Raw genomic sequence first — 22144 nt, 5'->3', positions numbered from 1 at the left:
TTCTGAAAGCAGAGAAGCCCCCAGGGGTTGAGAGGAGAGATAAGACATGAGCCTTTTCAGCTGTGATGTGGTGAGGAGAGTCAGGGAGGCTGTGAGCACTGTGGGGCCAGAAGTGTTGGCTTCTGTCAGAAACTCGGCCCTGCCTGACCACTGCCTCCTGGCTCCGTCATTTCCTCTCCATCACGCGCTTCCTTCCGGAAGCCGGAAGCAGGAGGCGGGAAGCTGCAGAGGTAGTGACAAAATCACGGTGTAACAAGAAGCTCCTGGGGCCGAAGTGACTGGAGAGGTGGCCACATACTATGAGAAACACCAGCGCACCGGCAGGGCCTGGGGAGTTCTGAGCTGTCCTGGGCTGCGTGAAGCCGCAGCCAGCCCACTTTTTTCTCAGTATGGCAGTGCCATCTGACCCAGCCCAACCCATCTCACTCAGGTCATGGTTCTGGGCTTTCTGATGCATTCCCACTTCATATTTGCATTGGGATTTCAGTTTACTAAGCATTCCACACCCATGATTGCTTTCAATCCCTTCAACAACACTGAGAATAGGTGGGCAGGTATTTTTATCTCTATGTGAATAATAACACGTGGGGACTCAGAAAAATTAAAGGCCCCAGGAGAGAAGGCTCGTGAGGGGCAGTGACACTTAGGGACAAACAACTGGTTCTCCTGCCTCCCGCCTGAGGACTCCTGCCAGAAGATAGTATAATAACAAAAGCCTCTGTCTTGCGATTGCAGCCGTTAACACATCTCTTTCATACCCACTACTCACTGGACTGTTAGCTCCTTGAAGACAGAAACTCTGTGTTTGTGTGTGTGTGTGTGTGTGTGTGTGTGTGTATTTAATAGGAGCAGTACTTTTTTGAGGCATAATTTACATAGAAGAAAATGCACTAATGATGTATTTGAGATGTGTATACACACACACACACACACACACACACACACACACACACACCCATTTAGCCATCACCCAAGATAAAGATATGGAACATTTCCACCACCCCTGAAGGTTTCCTCATGCCCCTTTTCAATCTATCCTACCCCAGAGGCAAACAGTGCCCTAATTTCTATCACCTGTGATGCGTTTTGCCTGTTCTTGGACTTCATCTGTATGGGGTCATAGTTTGCACAGAGACTGAATCCCCAGAGCACGACACAGTCTGGCACGTGGCAGGTATACAATGCCAAAGAAAGCCTGGTTCTTAAATTACCCATGAGAGAGAGTTGGGCCCACTGGGAAACTGAGGCGGTGGGCGATTAGTGACCTGCCAAAGGCACAGCTCTATGAAGTGGTGGATTCCGGACGCCAGCCACCCTAATTCCGAATCCAAGGCTTCCTCCGGGCCCCCAGCCCTCCCTCTGCACTTTCTGCAGGGCTCCAGGTGGAGCGGGTCTGATGATCCCGGACGAGCAGCGCCCCCTGCTGCCGGCCCAGCCCCCAGTCCCTCCTCTCTGTGGGGATGTGACATGATAACACAGGTCTTGCGCCCAGCAAAGTGACGGGCACAGGGCAGGGACTTGTGGGATAAAAGTCACCTGCCCTTTTATTTTCCTCGGAAAAGAGCTTTTCCTAAACCTTGGGGGCTTTCTCTCTCCAGAATTAACAGACAAAGGGAGGAGAGGTCTTTTTGGTGGAGCGCTGCTGCCCCCATGCGGGTGGATGGCGACACTACCAAAGAGCCGGCGATCAAGCCTGGTATTTTTGGGTTTCAGGTTCTGCGGCTCCCGGAGACCTGCAGATTCCTGGTCTCCGGGTCCCTGGGTCCCGGACGTGTCCATCAAGGCGTCCATTAGGGCCATCACCTAATGGACAAACATCAGGGTAAGGGGGGGCTATTGAAGGGGGTCCCTCAGAGAATCAGCCCTAGCTGTGTGTGGGGACAGATACAGCCTCCCCACATCCCTCCCTCCCAGGAGAGCCCTGAGGGTCTGTCCTGTACTAAGTAAGCACTTAACCAGGTGAGATCGAGGTCTGATCTTGGCTGGTTTGGAGGGGCAGCAGAGGTGCGGTGAGGGAGGCGGCTCAGCAGTGGGGCCAGCAGCACCGCCCCAGCAGGCAGCGGGTCCGGTGCAAGTCACAGAGGGGCCGGCAGCCCCTCCCAGCCTGGCGTGTTGGCCTTGCTGCACCTGCGGCTGGCGGGTGGTGTAACGGCACAGCCTGCTCCCCTCGGCACGTGGCCTGGGACGATGCTATCTCTAACTCAGTATTTTTAACTCTTCTTTCCAGAGGATGTGGCTTCTGTGGGAGAGCTTCAAAGGGTGCCCTACTTGCCCCTCTTGGTAACCATGACATCATGGAAATGGGAGGGGACCGCCCCAGCCCCCAAACACCTGGAGGGAAGTGGGAGACTTTTTCCACTTCCTGTTCTACTTGTGGCTACTGACTCAATGTCTGACCTGTTTATTAATTGCAAAAGATAGCTCTATGTGTGCTACGCAGAGAGGCCTCAGGCATGTGTGTCTCTGTGTGAAAGGAGGCCTGCACCCCCCACCCCTCACCGCGGGGGGCCTTGACGCAGACGCAGGGCGCTGGTGGTCCTGCAGCCTTCCCGCAGCCAGAATGACAGCACTGGGTCTCCATGTGCTTGCTCCCCCAGACTCATCCCAGTCAGAAGCTCGTCTTCCCACACATGGATCAAGGAGGTAGATGGGTTTTAGAGTAGGACTCATGGAGAAACTGAGGTGAACCCACATAAAGTGACTGTTGGCCCCGGACCTCGGTGTAGTCACACAGTGAGGTCAGACTCCCAGCTACCCTGTATGCTTTCCCACAGTCCCTGTCCTCCAGGCTTCATTGGATAGATGTGTGCCTGCCTGGGGGCTGCCCTGACCAAGGGGCCACCACTCAGGTTTTGCTTGTTCTGAAGTTCTTGACAAGTTACTTTAGCTCTTGGCAAAACTGTGAAACATTGACTCACCTGACCACTTCCTCTACTAATCCCCACTTTCCTTTCTCCTGTACTCCCCACTCCTCACACTCAGCTCCCCCCACCCAGAGCCTAACTGCAGGAGTCATTCACTTATTTATTTAATGGCATCTGTTGTGTGCCAGGCACTCTTCTAGTTCCTGGGGACACATTGATGACAAGGAACATTCCCGTCCCACAGAGCACACAGGCCAGGGGACTTCCCCACCAGGATGGTACCTGATAATAAGGTGCTATAGGTCTGTCTGTATACATGATCCCAGGGGAATTGAATTTTATGTTTGGACCTAAAAAATAAGCAAACCCTTAAGACTCAGATGGCTGCCCCCAGTAAGGGTAACAGCAGAGGGGTTGCTCTGTCAGAGCCAAAGACCCCACCAGGACGCTCCTGAAACACGGTGCTTGCGTAGCCTGCCGTTTCGCCTGAGTGGCTGTGACTCCAGTTGCCCTCAGAGGTCAGGTCTCCGAGTGAAGTTTCAGAGAGTCCTCTAGAATCTTAGGCCTGGGGCCACGAGAGCTCATTTAGTCCATTCTTATGCCTTTGGGACTGGCCTGTGCTTAAGTCTTTTGGGACAGTAGGGCATGTGTCCAGAGAAGTCCCTTCTAAAGCTGGCCTTAGCAACATGTTCCCTGCTGGGATGTTGGCCTGAGGTTGGGTCCAGGCTGGTAGAGCTGCAGCTGCAGCCCATGGCCCTGGCTCGCAGGGTCTGTGGGTCTTCACGGCCGGGCTCTTCATGACTGTGTTTCCAGGTCTCCTCAGCTTCCTATTCCCTCCAGGCCAAGCAATGCCCAGTTCCTTATAGCTGGGCCCTCTGCACTGAGGGGCTTTATTGTGGTGGTGCTAGGCTCAGTGCTGACCTGCCCAGTGGGCACAGGAGCCCTTCTGCTGAGCCTTCTCACAAGGCCACTCTAATTCCCTCTGACATCCCAGGTGGGCCCGGAGCCAGACATGTGAGCAGAGCAGTCGGAGATGGATGGAGTCTCTGGCCCCACCCCCAACACTTGCTCAGCCTCAACCCACTTGCTCCTGGTCCACCCCTCTGACCTCTGCCCTAACTGGCTTTAGGTTTAACAGCCTCAGACGTGAGGGAAGGTTCTTGCTGAATAGAGCATCTCCTGGATTTAGATGGAAATTTCTCAAGGGTGGAGCTGAGCCCGCTCTCCAGATGGCTCCCTACCTGCCCTGGCCTTGTCATCTTGCCTCCTTGCTTGGGTGTGGGTGGGTCCATAGCCCCTGCTGCATCACCTTGCATAGATCTGTGGGAGGCCTTGGGGGACCAGTGACTGTCCTTGCTCTCTGAGGGCACTGGGCTGGCAGGCCTCCACAGGCCTCCACAGGCTCCCACAGGCCTCCTGCAGGTCTCCTGCAGTCTGGGTCGCCTCTAAGATTATTGCAGGGGTCTATCTTTCACCTCTTCACTGCCTTCCAGGCTCCTGTTTCCTTCCCTCAGCCCTATGACCTCCATGTCACTGCAGCCAACTCAAAAGAGCAGACCTGCCTCCCCAGTCACCCACACTTCCCTCGCCTGAATCTTTTTCTACAAAGCAAAATGAATTACCACTTCAGGGGGAAAAGAAAGAGAAACAAACTGGCCCTCAGTTTTTAATGGTTGATAAAGGCTTGCTCTATTAACCCTCCCAGGGGCATTTTCATTTAATACAGGGAAGAGAATGCTTTAATTATAAGAAATTCCCAATGGTGGAATCTCTGGCATTGTGTCAGACTGGTGAGGAGGTAGAGGCCCCCCAGAGTTCCCCAAAGGTGGCAAACCCCACCTTTGTGAAGGTGCTACAGTCCTACCATGTGTGAGGGTGGCCCTGCTGTGATGGAGTTCTGAGCCCTTTCCCTTTGGTGATCTTTAAGGGGATTGGATGTAGGTGAGAGATGGGGCAGCTTAGAAAGAACTGGGGATTTTGTGACTCCCCTCAGTAGGGCTGACCAGGAGAGGGGACACTGGTTCTTAATTCTACAGGGGGCACAGAATCAGCGGTGCAGGGAGTGGGAGGTAGCCTCCAGTCCTACCCGACATTTCGTAAGTGGCGACACATAAGCCTGTAGAGGGCAGGGGTGTGCTCTAGGTCACCTATTAAAGCTGGTACAGGTTAAGTATCCCTAATTCAAAAATCTGAAATGTGAAATGCTCCAAAATCTGAAGCTTTTTAAGTGCCCACATGATGCTCAAAGGAAATGCTCACTGGGGCATCTTGGATTTCAGATTTTTAGATTAGGGATGTCGAATTGGTAAGTATAAGGCTAATATTCTACCTCCGACTCAAAAAGAAAAGAAATCCAAAACCTGATACACTTCTGGTACCATGCATTTCAGAGAAGGGATACTCAACCTGTAGCTTCTTCCCTGTGAAAAAAAGCAGGCATGAGCTGTAGCTGAGAGGATTTACGTATTTCTGGCTGGGATGGTCAGATGCATAGGGGAACCATGGAGGTATTCAGGGATGGAACCCTCTCCTACCCCCGGGCGTTGGTAAGCCTCAGCTTTGGGTCTTGGTAGCTGTGCTTGCTGGGTGGATGGGGGAGTGGTCTCTAAGCTGTGTTCCCCTCGGCATCCCTGACCCTGGGGAAAGGTGCTCTGGCAGCAGGAGTCTCAGGAGGGAGAGCACAGTGTGCTGTGGACCCCAGGGAGCCCCATGTCTTTTCTTCCAGGGGAGAGCTCAGGGCATCGACTCTCCTCGGTCAAATCTCTGGGCTCGTGGGGAGACAACTCATCTCCTTTTTCCTCATTCTCACATCCGGGATGGTGGGAACATAAAGTCCTGCTGGGGCCACAGCCTCCTCTCAACCCTGCTCCTGCTGTCAGATTGGGCACCTCAAAGGGCTGGCGTGGGGCTGGGCCAGGCAGCAGAGTGGTGGGTGGTCCCCAGCCATGAATTTGTGAGACAATGCAGTTTCAGTGGAAACCCAGTCTGAGAGGAGAGGCAAAGGAAATGCTCCTGGAGGGCAGGAGACGTGGGTGGCATTTTGGGGACACTTGCTGTGTGGTCCCTGTCTGCTGCAGGTCACTGCCACCCATGTGTATGGGCTCCTGTTATGGGTGGTCCCGTGGCGTGGCATGAGAGTGGAAGAGAAGGGGCCCAAGCCGGTAGGTGGGTTTTCCCGGCCCTCAGCATAGCCTGCTAAGCGGAAGCTTTTAGAGGTTATTCCAAAAAGAGGTTGACTTAGGCAGCTTGTTGAATGAGGCTTCCTGGACCGCATCATAGACAAATGCCTTGGTTTTTCTCTGCCCAGCTAGTGATTACCAGCAAGCAGAAAATGACTGCAACCAAACCCAGTCAAACAGAGGCACAGTCTCTGCTCTTCCAAACCATTTTAATGAAGCCATTGGCAGCAGGATATACAACACACCCAGATACACAGCATAGCAGGGCCTCAATAATGAGATAATTTCCCCCCATGTCTTGAGAAGAAGAATAGTATGTATTTCTTTATGAACCCTATTTAAAAAATATAAACCCCTCACAACATTCTCCAGGACCTAGAGCCCAAGAGAACTCACTGAGGATCCATCATCTGTGGGGTGGTGGAGGCAGTCTCTGGGGAGCGGGAGGGAATGTGCACAGCCAGGGGCGGCTGCAGCAGCCTTGCCTCTGCCGTGAATGTCAGTCAGTGACAAGCAGCCATAAGGGAACAGAGGGGGTGGCAGCGGTGTTTGGCAGCTCTTCGGCAATCTTCATCACAAATTTGGGTAGGATCCAGTTGGTGGCATTGCCGGGGGGCACAGAGGTGGTAGCAGCTTTCTCCTCCATGGGGGTGGGAGAGCTCCTTCTGCTTGGAGAGGGAGAGGAGGGGCGATGCAGAGGAAGGAACGAGGGAGCACAGGCTGTCTTACAATCCTGCAGACCTGGAATGAGGAAGAACAGAAGTCAGGCTGGACACTGAGGAGGACCCAGGACTGTTAGGGGTGTGATGGAGATGGCTCTGTTTGGGGCTGTGTGGTAGAGTTCTAGGAGCAAATGGACCCTGGAGTTCTTATTTTTTTATTTTTTTGAGACAGGATCTTGCTTTGTCTTCCAGGCTGGAGTGCAGTGGCGTGATCACAACTCACTGCAGCCTTGATCTTGCAGGGTTCAAGCGATCATCCCATTTCCGCCTCTTAAGTAACTGGGACTACAGTTACTTTTGGGAGACTCTGCCTCCCAAAGTGGTGGGATTACAGGCGTGAGGCCCCGCACCTAGCCTGGAGTTTTTTTGATGGTGATGGAGCAGGATGCAGTTGTCAGCAAGATGACTGGGGACCCTGGGGGAGGAGGGCGTGGAGACTCTAGCCAGGATTAGGGTATAATATGAGTGTAATGTCTTCTTTCTACTGAGCTAAGATGGCCATATGGGGAGAGAGGACATGAGGAGAGGCCTTGGGGGTCCCTTTAGGTCACATGGTGAGAGAAGTACAGCACAAGGCATGCGGTGTAAACGGGTGTCTCTCTTCTTCCACTCATTAGCTGTGTGGCCTCAGTTTCTTCATTTCTGTTCTTCCTACCTCATAGGGGAGAAGTTCAACTGAGGTGGCTGAAATGAGCATGTTTTATAGTGTTTCAGGCCATTGTTATTGCACAAGAGGAATTTGTAACAGGAAGAAATAGAAGAGTTTGGTGGGCTCACTCAGGCTTTGGACTTAAAAGCAAGACCCTGCAGGGAGGCTTGCTCTCAGAGCTTAGGGTGCACCCAGAGACCCGCGTGCCTAACCCCCACTCCCCAGCTTCAAGGCCCCTCACCTCAGCTGGACCACAGCCGCAGCGTCATGAGCAGATTAAACCCGGCCACTTTCAGGAGGAGGATTCGGAACCCAATCACTGACAGGTTTTGAAAGTTTAGGTTCATATCTGTAAAACCAAGAGGCCACAGCGGTTATGGGCTTGCATGTCCCAGGCCTGCATGGCCTGCAGGACACACCCATGGTTTTCCCCAAGGCAGAGCAGGCTGGGTGGGGGAGGCCTGCGGCTCCTGCATCACCTCTCCCTTGCAGCTTCTGTGCATATCCCCTTGCAAACATATTTCGTGCATTCTTCCAGGGCCAACAGTATTTTGTGTTTCAAGACAAAAACACCGACTAGACTTGGCTCTTATTTTATTTCCGAGCCCTTCTGGGGATGGGGTAGCTGCTCAGAATTTATCATTTCAATCCCTGGGGTCCATAGGGGCCCCTTAGTGAGTTCCGCTACCACGGGAGAGATGACTCAGTAAGAACAACTCAAATGGAAATGAATATGGGCCCAGGGTGGGTGTGAGGAGTGGTGGGGGATTCTTGAGAGACAGGACCATTGCCTAGAGCCTGTGTGAGTACTGTTGCTTTTCTTGAAAGAAGGCAAAACCTCTTGGCTGTGAAACTGTCCTCAGGATGATCCGGTTAGTTTAGGGCTATCCCTAAGGGAGTCAGAAATTTCACAGCTGGGCCACCCGGGAGCTCTCTCTGGCTCTCTTGGAGCTGTTGTAAGGAATACAGAGGCCTAGGAAAAAGTCCTTGGTCTATTGAAGCTAGAAACTCATCCTCAAACTGCTTAGAATGGAAAGTCAGAGATGGTGAGAGGGATTCAGGAGAGACCCCACCCAGCTCTGGGCAGGTCTCGAACTGCTGTTTCCATTCCTCATCATTCATTCGCACATCTACTCATTTCTTCCCACTCCCTCATCCAGGCAGGATTATTGCGGGTTCATCACTTCTGCAACCCTGTGCAAACCCAGGCTAGACCCCTGTCTTACCTGTTTCAAAGCTTTTCTCAACCAGGTTGGCATCACAGACACTTTCTGAAAGGAAAAACACAGACATTCTTTCAGCATCCAGAGCAGGCTGACTCTCCCACCCCAGACCTCCTAGTTCTTGGGCAGGTGAACGTCTGCAGCCTTTCCATGCTTCCTTGTGGAGAGATCTGGAGGGAACTTACAGCACATGGGCACATGCTAGGGAGAGCCCCTGGCCCTGGCAGGACTGATACCTTGGCTCCTGGACAGCATTTCTATTTACTCAATATACACTGTTTGTGCAAAGTACATGTTGCATGACATAGGCCACAGGTGCCATCACGCATAGACGATGCTCTTGCGTGGCTTCATTCTGGAGTCCAATGGAGGCAGTGAGGCATACACGGTGGCAAGGGCCGTAAAGAGTATAAACAGGTACTTTCATGTGTTCCAAAAAGTTTTGATCCTTGTACCCCAAATTTGTTCCTTGGTTTCATCTTAATAAAATGGCACTATCATTGACTTAGCTGCTCAGACCAAAATCCAGCTGCCTTCCTTGATCCCCTCTTGGCTTTCTCATCCCTGCATGGTTCTACCTTTGAAACCTGAATGGTGTTGGCCACCTCCCTGCCACCGCCCTGTCCAGGCCTCCATCATCTCTCTGCTGCAACTGCTCCCTTTCTGCTTCTGCTCTTGGCTTACAACCCACTCTCCATACAGCACTCAGACTGATCTTTAAGAAAAGCAGGCCGGGTGTGGTGGCTCACGCCTGTAATCCCAGCACTTCGGGAGGCTGAAGCGGGTGGATCACCTGAGGTCAGGAGTTTGAGACCAGCCTGGCCAACATAGTGAAACCCTGTCTCTACTAAAAATACAAAAAATTAGCTGGGTGTGGTGGTGGGAGCCTGTAATCCCAGCTACTCGGGAGGCCGAGGCGGGAGAATCGCTTGAACCTGGGAAGCGGAGGCTACAGTGAGCTGAGATGCGCCATTGCACTCCAGCCTGGGCAACAAGAGCAAAACTCCGTCTTAAAATAAAATAAAATAAAATAAAATAAAATAAATAAAATAAGCAAATTAGGTGTCCCTCCCCTGCTTGAAGCTGATCAACAGCTTTCTGGTATACTTAGAATACTGTCTGCCCTCTCATGGCCTAGGAGGCCCTGTGACTTGGCCCTGCCTCCTTCACTCAACTCATGCCTGCTCCTCTTCTCCTTTCTCATTGAGCTCCTGTCCCAGGCCTCTATAGGGTCCTCTCCCTGCCCTTGGTATGCTTGGTACCTTCAAGTAGCATTTCTTCAGAGAGCCCTTCCCTGACTTTTGTCATGAAGGTGGCTGTTTTCTCAACCCTGAGTTAAAACACATTCCAATCTGAAGTTTTCTGGACTTTTCCCAGCTGACAGATGGGCTCCCCCAACTAGAATGGAGCTTCCTCTGGGCAGACCCCTCATCTGACTTTTTATTCCTCCACTTTAGCACCTGGTGCATTCATGTACCGGCACAACCAGTGCTTGGTGGGTTAATGAGTGACTGCATGAGATTGACTTAGTAAGCTGGGAAAGATTTTTTGGCAGACAGGGAGAAATAAGGAGAGGCAACTTGGAGAAGGGCTTTAAAATGAGGCGTAGAAGAGTAGTAAGGGGCAAACAGTCTGAGCAAAGGCAGGCGGTAGGAACTCAGTTGGAGAGACTGAGGCTGGGCCAAGTGCCCTCTCCTGCCACCTTCTCTTCATCTGCTTTTTTCCCGTGTCATTCTCTGGACTGCCAGGACAAGGCTCACTGTTTCTCAGTAAAAAGAGGGTTTTGTGGCAATTGATGAGGCCAAGACCACTAATCTGAGGAGTTTTAGACATCGTTGACCAGAGCTCTGGGCAGAACCAGGCCACTCCTGAAGCAAGGAAACAGCCTGCGAAGGCACCAAAGCCGCCCTTACCTGTGCCGGGGAAGAAGGTGTCTGCTGGAATAACGCTGTCCTTGAAGGCGCTTGTACATGCAAAATCGGATTTGTTGCTCCAGGCCACAGCACCGTTGCTCTTAAAGTCCATAGACCTCATGTCTAGCACAGTTTTGTCTGTGATATGCACGTCAGAATCCTTGCTTTGTGACACATTCATTACAGAATCAAAATCAGTAAATAGGCAGACAGAGGTGTCATTGGATTTAGAGCCTCTCAGCTGGTACACGGCAGGGTCAGGGTTCTGGATATCTGTGGGACAAGAGGATCAGGGTTAGGACATGATCTCATTTCCTTCTTTGGCCCCAACCCAGGCTGAAGTCCAGATGCCAGTGATGTACCAGAACGGGGCTCCGTGGGGCTGGCAAGTCATGGTCTCATGCTTTATACGGGAAACAACGTTTTAGAAACCAGCTGCTTGTGATGGACTGGGACTGGGACTCAGGGACAGGTACACGCTATCAATCTTGGCCAAGAGGCCATGATTTCAGTGAACGTTCACTGCCAGGCCTGGCCTGCCACTCGAGGAAACCTGAAATGCAGGGCTACTTAATGATATTGCTTATTCTTTTATTTAAGAGGATCTTCTTCAAAACTCCAGCAATATAACTCTGGCAGAGCAAAGGCAGGCATGGAAAGAAGGCCGAGCAAAGCAAACTAGTGGTCTCCCCAACTTAAGCTGGGCATTAGCAGAATGGGAGGTTTATGGTATGTTGGCATTAAGTTGGGAAGTCTATCACATCACCAGGAGATTTCCCTCTCATTGATAGAGGTTTTGAACTATAAATCAGAACACCTGCGTCTAAGCCCCAGCACTACCGTTTACTCGATATAAGGCCTTGAGCAAGTCACAGCAGCTCCTTACGTCTCAGGAATTCCATCTGCAAAATGAATATGTTGCCTCATCCACCTTCCTAGCCAGGCTCTTCTGAGAAAGAAATGAGAGCTTCTCCATATAAAAATCTATTTAATAAACTGTAAAGTACCAAACAAATGTTAGTTGGAGCCATTGACCCTGGCAGAATATAGCTGTGATAAAGTGCTAGTGAGTCATGCAGGGCCACAGCGTCTATCCTTCACCCTCAGAAAGCAGGACCTGCTGGAGGCTTTTCCTTAGTGCTGAGACTCACTCTTCAGTATTTCCGTAGGATTTTGTGTTTTTAATGTGACTCTCATTGTTTATTCTTTCCGACCTCCTGCCTTTTGAGGAGGAAGCAGAGGTTTGTCGGAGGATTAGCATGTTGGGGCCACCCAGAGAGTTTCCAGCAGGGTGGGGATTAGAATTTCCCACCCAGTGGTTCTCTGCTCCCACAGCTCCTCACATGCATACAAGATTTCTCAGACCCTGGTGATTCCCCGACAGTTGGTGAGCCAACCATGGTGGTCTCGGCAATGCCGACATCCAGCTGGATCCAAAACCAAAGAAATCAGCCCCTGGGATGCTGAGTGGAGGCAGAGCTGCCTGCAGCATGCAGCTGCCCCTGGAGCAGTGGAGCAGGGGTGGGCTGCATGGTCAGAGGGGAGAGACATCCAGAGCTGTGGCTCCAGAGGATTCTGCCTACTTCCCTCCAACCTCCTTATACTTGGGCAGCCTGACATCTCTCTGGGTGAAGGCCCTAAGGCATAGTTCCTTTGCTGGGAAGGGACAGACAGAAAGCCATTAGCTCCACCAACACGTCCCCCTGATTGTTAGTCATCAGTGGGGGTCTTGGGCAGCACTGCAGAGGGGGAGAGAAGAGTCTGGAAGTGCTGATCCTCAAGCCAACCTGCATCTGGTGGCCCCTAATCAGGGAAAGTGGGTGGCTTTGTGGGGCAGAAACCCAACTTGGAGTCCTGGTTAAACACTCACTCAAGTCCTGGGGCCAGTGGGTGTCAGACTGGAGAAGATCTAGGCTGCTCTGTCTAGTATAATAGTCTCTAGCTACATGTGGCTGTTGAAATAAGAATTAGTCAATGTGAAATAAAATGTTTTCAATTAAAAATGGAAACTTCATTTCAAGAGCTCAATAGCCACATGTAGCTGGTGGCCATTGCATGGGACAGTGGAGATTGACAGAACATTTCCATTGCCACAGAAAGTTCTACTGGACACTGTTGGTATAGAAAGCGCAATGCCACGGAACACAAGACTCCGAGAAACGGCAACAGGGGCTGAGTTAGAGGTACTGAGTTTTTTTTAGCCTTTTTATACTTTCATGCCATGTACCTATTATACTTTGTATCCCCATGTACCTTTAGTTCAACTTTATCTCTTTGCCGCTTTTAATTTGGAGGTGTTTAGGGGTCTGTCTGCCAGAGCCCTTTGGGGACAGACATCCTATTCTACCCTAGTAAGAATAACACATCCTATCACTGACGATATCAGAAGGTAGGCTTGGCAAGACGGAACGAACTTTTTGATGTGGAAGTTCAGCTATTCTAGATCCTGAACTGTCCTTTACATTCAAAATGAACTGCAGAAGCACATGTGCTCTAGTGCTTTAGGTCCCTAGGGACACAGCAGTGATCGAAAGCTCCCTTACCATTAAATCTGTCCCTGTAGTTGGGCACTAGGGACCCAGAAATCAGAATTAGTGACAGTGGCTCTGGGTCCCACTGAGGTTCTAGTGAGCATCAGGAAACTGTGGGCATGGGCAGACGTACGGTGAGAAATGGAAACTCTGGTTCCTTTGCCAAATTGCTACTGGGAGGTAACACCTTCATATCACTCCCAGTGTCTCTATTACAGAATCCCTTAGGTTTCTCCTCCTCTAAGGTGTGGGTTGATCCCTCTCAGAGCCCACTGAGGAAGGAGAGGGGAGGTCTGCAGCACTGTAGCTGGCTCCTCTCACCTTCACTTCTGGTCTGCATCTCTAAATCGGATTCTCAGTTTCCCAGTGGCTGGCTGGCCCGGCCCTAATTTCTGTATTCTCGTGCTCTAGTATTTCCTTTTTCCATGCCTAAAAAGACATGTTCTCTGAGTACTTTTCAACCAATTTTATTATCAGATGTATACTTAGGCTACAATGCATGTGCCTTCATTATTCCCAGGATCATGCCTTCTTTCTTGTTGTTCCCTATGCCCAGAACTCCCCTTCTCTCCTTTCTCTGCCCATACAGATCTTATCCATCTTTTGGGGCTCAATGAATCCTTTGTACCACATGAAACTTCTCAATCTAGGCCAACTTTTCAGCCAGCACCCTATCCCCTCTGAATCTCTATTGTGTCCATTGACATCATCAGCTGGCCAATACTAGAACAGTTTTCGGGCTGCTTAATTTACAACAGTTCTGTACTTTTGTCTAGTTTTTATACCACTTGAGGACCGGACAGGAATCTATCTTACACTTCATACTCAGTCTAGCATTTTAGAGAGTGATAGTCACATAGAAGGCATTTTACAATACCCATTGAATGATTAAAGTCAAATTTTAATGTGTTTGACCTAGAGAAACATGAATATTCAAGACAGATAGTGATGCTTTTCCCTTCCCAGACCTCTGTAAGACAATTAGTTACAACATCTTCAGCAAGCCTCACCATGGTAATAAGTGATATCCCCAGAGAAAGGATTAGCGACACTGGCCCATGGGGTTGCAAGTGGTGCCACCTGAGATGACTCACCAGATATAATGAACACATGGGTTCCTTTCCCAAATGTGAGTTTATCAATTGTTCCTCCAGTATTCACACCACGGGTGACACCATTGCAGAAACTCACAGGACTTACCTGTTACTTAAATAAGAGAAACACTGATCTCCCCCACAAGGCAGGAGAATCACACTCCTAAGAGTTAGACCTTCTGCTCTTTTGCACTGAAATTTCACTTCTGATATGTACAGTTCTCCTCCTGCTCCATTCTGCTGTGGTTCCCTGGGCTGAGGTTGTGATTTCATATGGTTTAAATTAACTAAGAATTCAGTAGAGCAAAAACCTCAATTCCAGGCAGCAGTATCTTGGATACGTTTGTGGAAGGTTCAGGAGTCCTTGCTCATCGCCTGCCTCATGGTTCCTAAGGTCCCAGCCTAAGGATGATGTCTGCAGAGCACTGAGTGCTGGATGGAGGATTTCCTGGGGATGGGTGGAAGAAACTATTTGGGAGCCCACAGAGGAAAATACCTGGGCTCAAGTTGGCATTTTGGGCAAAGAAGAAATAGTTGTCCATCCTCCCTTGCTCTCCTGCTTCATTCTACTTACTTGGCTGGATGCTCAGTCTGGTCCCTGATCCAAAGATGATCTTGGAAGCACTGCTGTACCCCCACTGTGGGTAAGGTCTTTGAGATAACCTTCTTGATGCTAATCTGCTGGAACCCACTGGGGTCTCAGAGCAACATTCTAAAAGGCTCACTGGGTCTTTGGTGCTTCCCACGGAAGCAATTCCCCTTTCCCTTTATGATAGTGTAAACCTTAGTATAAGCAAAGCCTCAGTAATAATAATTATAATAATATTTTAGAAAAGCTACTACTTATTGATCACTTTTTACATTCTGGCCATTATCTCATATTATTATGATGTAGTTACAGTCATTTTGCTGTTGAGAAAGTGGAGGCTTTATTGAAAACAGCCAGTGAGAGTAGAGCCCGAATTTTCCCCAGGTCTGTGGGCCTCCCTATACACTGCTGCCTCTATACCTTGTAATTGCGTGTGGTATACTTGCCCTTCAGTTAGGAGTCTGGGCCACTTTTACCCTTAGGAGGAAGTCGAAAACTCTCCTAACTCCAGAGAGGAAGATGCTATGGGTAGGGATCCCCATACCATGTTTATTAGCCAATTCAGGGAATTTAGCTACCTGCTGCAATAAAAGATAATTTGTGTTTGCCATTAACTCATCTCTTTCCCCCAAGGACACTTTGCTAATTTCCTGAATGTTCAGATTATCTGGTGCCGATATTATCAGCTTCGCTTGAAAGCACTGAGTATTTGGGACTCTTTTTATGTTTCTATAAATTATTCTGCTCAGATTTTCATTTACTCAGTTGGCTCTTGGCACTTCTGTGTTTAGTATGAGAAATGGGGACATTTTATGTCACCAAGAGAGCTTGTAGAAATGGAAAATGAGTGCTTCTCAATAGATCCCCAAGTTTGCCATAAATCATCGCCTGTTTTCTCATAGACAAGTGGTCAGTTCTTTCTGCACTGGTCACTTGCAGGGTCATACTCACATGGGTGTACAGCCAGCCTGGTCCCTCCTCCAAAAATCAGCTTATCGTAGCCACCAGAAAACACACAATCAGATGGTGCTTTACAAGAACTCTAACCTGGGCAGGACCAGCCTGGCTGGGGCACTCCATCTCCTGTCCCTGTTTTCCAGGGTCCCCCAAGTCAAACTTCCTCTGACAAGAGAGAAAAGTCTCTTGTCTTAAGACCACCAGGTCTTAATTCCTCCTACTCACTCCTGAAGATGCATTAGAGGCCTCATTGATGCTGATTATTTCTTTCTAATCATCATGAAATAGCTTCATTTTATTTTGGCAATTGCTGAACACCGAGGCAACTGTGCAGCAAACGCTCCAGCCACTGTCAGAACAGCTCCGGGGCAGGTTAGATGCAGGCGTCAACATGCAGGATCTATGCTGCCCCAACACTTTGCAGGGTTTACCTACTAGAAACAATGGCAACTTTAACGCCTTTTTCCAAATGTGAATTTTTGGTCTTTTTGTACACACCTTTCTAACACACCTTGGAACTGTATATTTCCAAGATGATTCTGCTCTTAATAGGGATAAGTTTCCTTAGAACAAATCTTTTTTCGGTGGTCTCTCAAGTGGAGACAGACTTCATATATTTATCATTAGACCTCTTTCTTTTTTGCTGCTAGAACTCTAGAGATGTGATAGTGGAAGATGTGTGTATGTACCAGGCAATGAGAATTGGAGGCTAGCCTTGTCTTCTGTTGTACTTCCATTGCAACTTGCATGTACCTCCACTATGACATGGTGACAATGGGCTATAGTTGTCTGTTTGCACTCTGAGCTCCTGGATGGCAGAGACTCTCCCTCCTTCCCTGGATGGCAGAGACCCTCCCTCCTTCCCTCTTTTCCTCCCTTCCTTCCTTCCTCCCTCCATCCCAGTCCTTCCTCCACTTTCTTTCCTTTCCTTCCCTTCCCTCCTCTCCCATTCCCTTCCTCACACTTAGCATAGTGCTTGGAATAAAATAATTGTCCAATAAATATTTGTTGAATGCATAAACCCTCTAAATATTTCCATTCATTTCTAATGCAGTTCTGCTATCTTCTTTTATTAGGCCTATTTCATTTCTTCTTTAACTTCTATATGGTTCCTTTCTACAAACTTTTAATTATTTTGATGGCATTATTTAGGCTCTAAGTTCTTCCTGTGTCTCTCAGTTGGATGTGCAGTTTTGAGAAAGTGTGTCCAATGCCCAGAGTCTTTGGAAAGCATAATTCATCACCTTTCATGAAAACGAAATGGTAACAAAAAACAATCTTTTGGCATAATCAGTCACAGTTTCTTTTCTGATAAAGATCTTTTGTCTCAAAGGAATCTGTCTCTGCAATGATGAAATGGCCAATTCCCGTTGGCAAATACTACTGATAGAAAACAGACTATTAAGCTAGTGGCTAGGAATTAAAATTTCAAGATATTCAAGCCTCATAAACAAACATGAAAAATTAGTTCAGGAGGTACAGATTCATCATCTGAGAAAGCAGAATAGGGGCTTTCTATGTCTTTGGCCAGAGCCTAAGTTTGGGTACTTACTTGGTTTCACTTGGAGTCTTGTTCCACTCCCAAAAGTAAGTGCTCTCCTGCCCGTGTCCACACCCTGGTACATCACAATACAAAATCCTGCCCTCTGCCAGCTGGGGGCAGCTGCCCATGACCCTCACACACTCACAGCTTCTCTCTTGGGAGAAAAGTTTTTAAGCAGCTTATTCTATGGTTTTGATGATAAATTTTTCTTTCTAACTTCATGCCCAATAAACAGTCCCCCTAAGTTTCTCCTTCCCTCCCTGCCATAGCTGTATCCTGCCACCAACCCAATGGCTCTACTGATCTCTTCAGAAGTGCTGAGTCACCATGCCATGGTCACTATGGTAAGAAGGCTCAGGATGGGCAAACCAAAGACCAAGCAGATGGCCTTGGAGGTGTGAGGTCTTCCTTCACAGAACGCAGGAGGCATGGTGGTGGCACGGTTAATAGCAAGGCCCTAGAGTCAAATAGATTTGAGTTAAACTCTAGCTCTGTCACTCCTGGCTATAGAATCTTGGATAAGTTACTTATCCCAAGCCTCTGTTTCCTCACCTGTAAAACGGGCAAAATACCAGCTACCTATTATTAGGATGTATGTAATCATTGAATGAGAATTACATAAAAGACAGAGAATGGCCACTGGCACATGTCAGGCATTCAGTAAATAGTGGCTCATAATGGGATGATTCCCAGCAATGCTTTACACAAGGAGGAAGGATGAGGCTTCTTGCAGCCAGAAGCCCAGAAACACATCCCTGAACCACCCATTCCAGTACCACAGAGTGCCTCAGCACCCTGGCTGGTATGCTCTAATTCAGGGGAAGATATCTCATGGATTCTAGGGGAGGTGGTGACAGAGTCTCAGCCATAAGAGACATAGGAGTGAGGGGGCAGAGTAGACCCCTTGGGTGCCAAGAAGAAAGTTCTATTTTAGAAACCTAACCAAGAGTGAAGTCTTTTTTCACAACTCGGGGATTTGTCCTCTGAAACCATTGTGCAAAACCTTTGCCCGGCACAGCCTCAATCATCTCATCAGACCTGACACTGATAGTTACTCCCAGGCAACAAAGGAGTCCTTTAATGATGGAACAGATCACAACACAAACTCTCACTACTGTGGTATCCTTCCATAATATAATCTGTCTGCAAAATTTCTCTTGATCATTTCTATAATACTTACACGGATGAACAATAAGACTGGTTCCTCTTCCAAATGTAAGTACGTAGCCTCCTCCTGATGCACACAGTGAGGAGAGCCTTTGATAAAACCTATTTCATGTGACCTCCCTCTACCAATTGCCCCGTGGTATTGAGCAACATCCTGGGAAACCCTCCTGAATACTCTCCGAGTTGTAGAAAGTCTCCGACTGCTGTCCTTAGAGCCCCCGAGTGCTAGCGCCTAGGGGTGGGAGCCAGGGGCTGGGGACTGGAGAGCTCTTCAGCCCCCATGTACCCAGGGGAAAATACCACCTTCCCATCAGCAGAGAAGCAGGGCAGCAACTCCCCATGTCTGCTCCCAGCACCCTAATACAAACACCACATTCTGTTTGCTTGGGGCAGACATTCTGAGGGTCTAGCTCTGTTACTCTTTAGTCAGATGCAAGGAGCTTCTGAAAATGCTCCAAGGACAGAGAGCAAAGAAAATTTTATGTGACATTTTGCTGAAGCTGTTCTGACCTCCTTTTCTCGAAGTATTCCTTGTTCTCTTTTCCTTTCCAGAGTCTTTGGCACTTGCCACTACTAGTCTTCTTCCCATGGGAGACCCAGGGGTTGGATTTCTGCATATTCCTGTCCGAGGCAACACTAAATCCAAGCAGGGTTTAGGCACTTCCTGTGATTTGTGCTTTCATCCTTCCCTCTTTACCACCCAGAATTAGGCCAAGGCATCCAAAGCCCTTGGACTCCTTTATTTCTAATGACCTTGACTCAGACGGGGCCCTGCCTCTGTGAAACCCTATAACTATAGAGAAAAAAGTCACAATAATTTCCATAGAATTTTTGAAAGATGGGAGGAAACAGAGACCATGCTGTCTACTTCAGAGATATGAAAACGGAGGCCCAGGGAGGTCATGGCCTGGGCCACAGTCCTGAGCTGGGGCAGGAACTCAGCGCTTGGCTCCCTAGCAGGTGGGTACTGTCAACACTCAGCTTATCTCACACTGGGTTTGAGGGTCACTTAGCAAAGAGCTGTGTGGCTCCACCAAACTCAGGGTGGGAGTAAGGGGCTGGGGCCCCTCCACTGCTCTGCACTGACCATCAGCACGGTCTTGAACAGATGCTAGACCCTGGCGTCAGGCCCCTGTGCAACATGAGCAAGATGTTCCCATGGTCCCCTCCAGCTCTCACTTCTGTGGTCCTTTGTTCAATCTGAAATCCAGCCTCAGGGAAGATGAGGAGTAGCTTTACATGAGAACAGGAGTGTGTTCAGTGGAGATGCAGAAAGAAGGGGAGAGTGAAGGAAAGCAAGGACAGGCAAAGATTTGGGACAGTGGCTGCCTAAGGTTCTTCGATATGGCATTGATGAATGGCATGTCCTTTCCCCGCTCCCTTGGAAATAGGAGGCTCTCCAGCAGAGGGTAGGGATGGGAGTGGGTGTGGCCATTTGTGCAGGAGGATCCCAGCTCACTTACTTGGTATGACCACCACTTGGGTCCCCTTCCCAAAAGCGAGTCTGTTGTTCCCATAGTCACAGTATATAAGCGTATTACAAAAACATCCTGGTTTTGCCCATCCCCTTTCTGAAGACACATCCCCTTCACAGTAGCTCTAAGATCTGGAAACCCTGAAAGGTGGATCCTAGTTTTCCTTGTAATGGGTGGTATGAGGACTTGAAGGAACCTCCCTAAAGGGTATAAACAGCACCAGACCCCAATGCTACCTGTTGGCCTTAATTTTCCTCATCACAGCTATCAACAAACACAGCTTTGGCTATTTCTTCTTTGGGAGAAACAGAATCTTTACAAAACTTCATGAAAAACATTGCATCCTACATAGGCTGGGTGGGTGTGAATATTTCTAAAGATACCAGAGAGCAAGCGGGCATTTTCCTACTTCATCTGCCATGCTTGAGAAGAAGGTATCATTTTCCTGTGGACATATGCAAAAATGTATTTTTCACCTTGCCATAAATGCACACTGTGCTGGGGCACATGCTAAAAACATGCCTTGGCATGACTCAGAGTCACTGCATCCTCTCGGGGCTGAGTGAGAGTCTTGGGTGACTCACGCCTGACTCATTCCTGTTTCTCTCCTCACCCTGCTCAAGGATGCTAACTGCCGAGGGGGCTTTTGTCCTCAAGAAAGTCAAAGATCTCAGCACAGAACAGACTCAATTCCTTTTCCAGAAACACTGTTGGGGGAATCATGTGTGTTCTCTGTCAAAGAATGTGGACTGTGCATGGTCATACCTGTCCTGTCTCCAGCCATCAGAGAACCCACCCCCCTATCTTGGAACATGCATATATAAATTGTTATTAGACCTTTTATTATGAGTGCTTAGTATCCCTGATAAGACTGGAAGTTCTTGAGATCAGGAGCCCTATCTTAGGGTTTAAAAAATTCTTTTCTTTGTTTCTTTCTTTTTAAACCAACTATGATTCCCTGGTTTGTTGATGATACTCAATAATCATTTACTGAATTGAACTGACTTTTATTGTGCATAATTATTGGAACAGGGAGGCCAGTTTTGGGAGAGGTTAAAAGCTAAATATACTCTTGGTAAATGTGAGCTGCAAAATCTAAGTGCTTAGGCAAGGAAAAACCAAGGAAGCATTTCTAAGAGAGATAATAAGAAGGCAATATAAAAACCGAAACATCGTGAGGTTCATATGACCCTCAGCAGAGAGGCGAGAACTGAGGAACAAATAAGAAACTTGACTCAAAGCAAATTCAAATATTTCTCTCCTGATATCTTGAGAATAATTCTCCTTAAAGGCAAAAAGAATAATATGGCAGAAAATGTATATTTGAAATGAGTAGCATTGTTATGATTAATAACAACAAAATAGTAGTAATAATAATCTATTATAGACCAGAATAATTATATCTATATATGCCCAATATTGAGGATAGGGCTACACACTTCTGCAGATTTGACTTACTTGGACTGACCAGAAGTTGTGTGCCAGTTCCGAATACGAGTTTCTGAAAGCCTGTGTTCACACTCTGACATAACTCTGTACAAAATGGGACCCTGTCACTGGGCCATAGCCTGGGATTGCCAAGTCACATGCAAGTTAGTTACTAAGGATGTTTCTACGTCTGCATGCATGTGCCAAAGTGGTAGGGGGCATCTAATTTTACTATTTAACCTTAATTCTCCTAAGATCATTGGAAGATGACAACAAATAAGATAGAACCCAACTGAAGATTCTGCTTTGTATACAGTGGATTATATAAAAGTGTCACTAATATTCAAGTTAAAAAAGTTATTCATATAATTACAGAGTTTCGGTTCTAGATAGGACCTAGGGAAGTTTTATCCATACACACTTAACTGTCTGTTATTATACATGTTTCTTGCAAGAGTGATGCCCATGGATACTGTACAGTGCAACATTATTATTGCCAATTTATCTTCTAATTTAACTAGCAGACAAAACTATGTGCCCTTCCCCCCAAAAAGAAAAAAAAATCAATGAAAACAGATGTCCTTCAACTGTAATATAAGTCAGGTTATTTCATGGAACTTACTTGCTTCAACAAATAGTTTTGTTCCTGCTCCAAAGACAGTTTTGAAGCCTCCAGTATTTCCCACAGTGATTTGCACTGCGACAAAATGGGCCATTTCCTTCTCCTTCCATTTTTACACTACAGCTGGGGAGCAGGTCTAGGGAGCCTATACTAAGGTGCTAGTAATAAGGAGGACATTTTTATACTCC

Source organism: Macaca mulatta, chromosome 7, assembly GCF_049350105.2.
Source record: "Macaca mulatta isolate MMU2019108-1 chromosome 7, T2T-MMU8v2.0, whole genome shotgun sequence".
Taxonomy (NCBI): domain Eukaryota; kingdom Metazoa; phylum Chordata; class Mammalia; order Primates; family Cercopithecidae; genus Macaca; species Macaca mulatta.
Note: the sequence above shows the minus strand (reverse complement) of the source record.